Source organism: Dicentrarchus labrax, unplaced genomic scaffold, assembly GCF_905237075.1.
Source record: "Dicentrarchus labrax unplaced genomic scaffold, dlabrax2021, whole genome shotgun sequence".
Classification (NCBI taxonomy): Eukaryota; Metazoa; Chordata; class Actinopteri; family Moronidae; genus Dicentrarchus; species Dicentrarchus labrax.
Genome location: NW_026136998.1, coordinates 385,001 through 390,000, shown reverse-complemented (window position 1 = coordinate 390,000; position 5,000 = coordinate 385,001). Strand labels below are relative to the sequence as shown.

Sequence of the window (5,000 nt, the reverse complement as noted above, 5' to 3'; positions counted from 1 at the left end):
AGCGCTGACCGGGGAGGGCTGCGGCTGGGGGGCTCAGATGAGTCAGTTTATTCGGTGTAGGTCGGTCTTGTTGTGCGGGGAACTGGGCCAGAGTCCGACCCGCAGCAGGTCTGTGCGGGTTTATCTCGGTTTAACGGGCCGGGGGGGGGAACCGAACCGAACCGAACCGAACCGTCCCGTCAGCCTGCCAGACAGAACCAAGGGCTCAGTGGCAGTTTCGTGTGTGTGTGTGTGTGTGTGTGTGTGCTGACACACCTGCACTTCCAAACAGCCAATCAGAAGACAGGAGGACCAACTTCCCAGAAGCCTCTCTGTTGTTATAGTCTAGTAATATTTAAATATTTAAGGATACCATTAACATCGTATTAATTAGCAGCTACCACCATAACACATTAATTACACCATTAATAACATATAATTTATTTTTATATATATTTATTAAAGTAGTTTAAAATCAGGCACACACAGGTCAACTATTTACTGCACACTGCTGTTAGAAATCATGATAATGATCCTGATCACTAATCAATACTCCCATTATTAAAGCATCAATCAACCTGATCAGCCTTTAGCAGTTAGCTAGTGTCTCTGTAGTGGAGACTAAACGTTAACAATGATCCATATCAGCAGTTTGAATCCAACTAAAAGCTCCCTGCACCAAACTCCCTTTAAGAAATATCACATTTTAACAATTCCTAACGTGTTCGTAACAACACGTAACTCTAGAAACACGAGCTAAAGGCCGTCATATGTCCACAGTCTGACTGTCAATACAGGATCAATATCATCCATAAAGATACAGTGTATACTGATCAATATCATCCATAAAGATACAGTGTATACTGATCAATATCATCCATAATGATACAGTGTATCCTGATCAATAATCAATAAAGATACAGTGTACACTGATCAATAATCAATAAAGATACAGTGTGTACTGATCAATATCATCCATAAAGATACAGTGTATACTGATTAATAATCAATAAAGATACAGTGTATACTGATCAATATCATCCATAAAGATACAGTGTGTACTGATCAATAATCAATAAAGATACAGTGTATACTGATCAATAATCCATAAAGATACAGTGTGTACTGATCAATATCATCCATAAAGATAGTGTATACTGATCAATAATCAATAAAGATACAGTGTATACTGATCAATAATCCATAAAGATACAGTGTATACTGATCAATAATCAATAAAGATAGTGTATACTGATCAATAATCCATAAAGATACAGTGTATACTGATCAATCATCCATAAAGATACAGTGTGTACTGATCAATATCATCCATAAAGATACAGTGTATACTGATCAATAATCAATAAAGATACAGTGTATACTGATCAATAATCCATAAAGATACAGTGTATACTGATCAATAATCAATAAAGATAGTGTATACTGATCAATAATCCATAAAGATACAGTGTATACTGATCAATATCATCCATAAAGATACAGTGTGTACTGATCAATATCATCCATAAAGATACAGTGTGTACTGATCAATATCATCCATAAAGATACAGTGTATACTGATCAATAATCCATAAAGATACAGTGTGTACTGATCAATAATCAATAAAGATACAGTGTATACTGATCAATAATCAATAAAGATACAGTGTGTACTGATCAATAATCAATAAAGATACAGTGTATACTGATCAATAATCAATAAAGATACAGTGTATACTGATCAATAATCAATAAAGATATCAAAACGCATCCCATAAAGATACAGTGTATACTGATCAATAATCAATAAAGATACAGTGTATACTGATCAACAATTTTTTTTTTTTTATTTTTTTATAAATTTTTTTTTATATTTATCATAATTTTTTTTTATTTTCTCCATTAATTTTTTTTTTTATATATTTTCTAAAAAAGTGTTTTTTTTTTATTATCAATAAAGATCAGTGTGTACTGATCAATAATCAATAAAGATACAGTGTGTACTGATCAATATCAGGGAATAATGTTACAGAGTCTCCTGATAGACAGATTGATCAGTAGCTAACCACTAACAGCCGTTGGTGTGTGTACAGTAGCAGGTATTGATCTATTATTGATTTGTATTAGTAAAGTAGTCGTATTAATATGTTATTGATTTCAGCAGCCCGCCCTCACTCTGACGCTGTGGAGCCATACAGCGCTGTTGCTAGGCAACCGTCTGAGTCTGTGTTTTCTTTATGATGTCAGCAAGCACTGACAGGAAGTGAGGTAATGGTTCTTCGTCAGCTGTTTGATGTGGACTGGTCTCTGATGGTCTTTGCTGGTCTCTCCTGGTCTCTGATGGTCTCTGATGGTCTCTGCTGGTCTCTGATGGTCTCTGCTGGTCTCTGCTGGTCTCTGATGGTCTCTGATGGTCTCTGCTGGTCTCTGCTGGTCTCTGATGGTCTCTGGTCTCTGCTGGTCTCTGATGGTCTCTGCTGGTCTCTGATGGTCTCTGCTGGTCTCTGATGGTCTCTGATGGTCTCTCCTGGTCTCTGCTGGTCTCTGCTGGTCTCTGATGGTCTCTGCTGGTTTGGTTATGAGAGATCTGAACTCGGAGCCAATGAAAGAGTCAGACTGTGTGTGTATCAGTCTCAGATGAAGTTGGGTTCTGGTTCTGGTTCATACGAGCTCAGCTTACTGGCCTCAGACTGAGCATTGCTTGCCATGGGGGGGTGGTGCTGCCATGGGGGGGTGGGGGAAGGCGGGGCCTCAGCTCCTGGTGGTTCAGGGACTCTCCTGATGGAGGACTTGTTGTTACTTTAGCTGCTAAGTGTAGCTGACATTAGGTAGCACTTCTGTTAGCTGAGCCCGGTCATGGGGTCCATTGTGGCGCCGTTCCCCGTCAGCACTCCGCAAGATGGCGGCTGGATGGAGCCACTCCCCCTGATCCAGCACTCTCTTTATTAGCAGAAACCCAGGAAGGTTATTCTGGGATGTTTCTGTGTGAGAGATAGTCCACATGTATATTTTATGAGTGACGGCTGTGTTTGCTTCAGTGGAGCAGAAAGCTGAGTCAGCACAGTCCAGCTGGATCCACTGAGTCTGTGCAGACCCCCCCCTGAACCTCAGACCCCCCCTGAACCTCAGACCCCCCCCGAACCTCAGACCCCCCTGAACCTCAGACCCCCCCCGAACCTCAGACCCCCCCCTGAACCTCAGACCCCCTCCCGAACCTCAGACCCCCCCTGAACCTCAGACCCCCTCCTGAACCTCAGACCCCCCCCGAACCTCAGACCCCCCCCTGAACCTCAGACCCCCTCCTGAACCTCAGACCCCCCCTGAACCTCAGACCCCCCTCCTGAACCTCAGACCCCCTCCAGAACCTCAGACCCCCCCTGAACCTCAGACCCCCTCCAGAACCTCAGACCCCCCCTGAACCTCAGACCCCCTCCAGAACCTCAGACCCCCCCTGAGCCTCAGACCCCCCCTACCTCAGACCCCCTAGCCTCAGACCCCCCCCTGAACCTCAGACCCCCCCTGAACCTCAGACCCCCCCCCTGAACCTCAGACCCCCCAACCTCAGACCCCCCTGAACCTCAGACCCCCCTGAGCCTCAGACCCCCTCCTGAACCTCAGACCCCCTCCTGAACCTCAGACCCCCCCTGAACCTCAGACCCCCCCCCCTCCTGACTCAGACCCCCCCGAACCTCAGACCCCCTAAACCAGGTCCACGAGTCGGAGAGCTCGTTAGGGACACTGACTAAAGCTGGGAAGAGGAAGAGGAAGGTCACACTGATGGAAGGATGAGGAAGATGATGGAGGAAGTAGTGAAGAAGAGGAAATGAAGTGTGGAGTGTTTTGTTAGGATCAGGATCAGGATCAGGGTCGGTCCAGGTTCTGGCTGATTTCAGACCAAATGTTCATATTTTATTTATGAGTTGGACTCTGTGTCTCTGTATTATTTACTCGCTCTCTGAATCATTAAAGAGTCTGCAGAGAAACACAGAGGTGTCTTATGGGTAATCTCACTAACACAGGGCGTGCTCTGAGCGGTGGCGGCCGCTACTGAACTGGTTCTGGTGGTTTCACTGGTTCATATAGTCTGGTTCTGGTGGTCTCACTGGTTCATATAGTCTGGTTCTGGTGGTTTCACTGGTTCATATAGTCTGGTTCTGGTGGTCTCACTGGTTCATATAGTCTGGTTCTGGTGGTCTCACTGGTTCATATAGTCTGGTTCTGGTGGTTTCACTGGTTCATATAGTCTGGTTCTGGTGGTTTCACTGGTTCATATAGTCTGGTTCTGGTGGTTTCACTGGTTCATATAGTCTGGTTCTGGTGGTCTCACTGGTTCATATAGTCTGGTTCTGGTGGTCTCACTGGTTCATATAGTCTGGTTCTTTAATCGATGACTCAGTTTCAATAGATTGATCATTGATTATTGTTTATCGACGAGTATGAGGTCACAATGTTCATCATCATCATCAGTCACTATTAGTGTCACTCTCTCTCTCTCTCTCTCTCTCTGTCTCTCTCTCTCTGTCTCTCTCTGTCTGTCTGTCTGTCTGTCTGTCTCTCTCTGTCTTGTCTGTCTGTCTGTCTGTCTGTCTGTCTGTCTGTCTCTGTCTGTCTGTCTGTCTGTCTGTCTGTCTGTCTGTCTGTCTGTCTGTCTGTCTGTCTGTCTCTCTCTCTCTCTCTCTCTCTCTCTCTGTCTCTCTCTCTGTCTCTCTCTCTCCCACCCAGCTTGCTCATGGTGGTTTATGGATGATATTGATCAGTATACACTGTATCTTTATGGATGATATTGATCAGTATACACTGTATCTTTATGGATGATATTGATCAGTATACACTGTATCTTTATGGATGATATTGATCAGTATACACTGTATCTTTATGGATGATATTGATCAGTATACACTGTATCTTTATGGATGTTATTGATCAGTATACACTGTATCTTTATGGATGATATTGATCCTGTATACACTGTCTTTATGGATGATATTGGCTTCTACAGGTGAGGAGGCGGGGCTTCTCAC

At 43.9% G+C, this 5,000-nt stretch overlaps 1 protein-coding gene across 3 annotated transcripts in view; it reads left to right on the top strand.

Moving 5' to 3' along the window:
• The window catches only part of tjap1 (tight junction associated protein 1 (peripheral)), a 34,781-nt gene that overhangs the window by 376 nt on the left and 29,405 nt on the right, over positions 1-5,000 (top strand). The gene's annotated exons all lie outside the window — the stretch shown is intronic.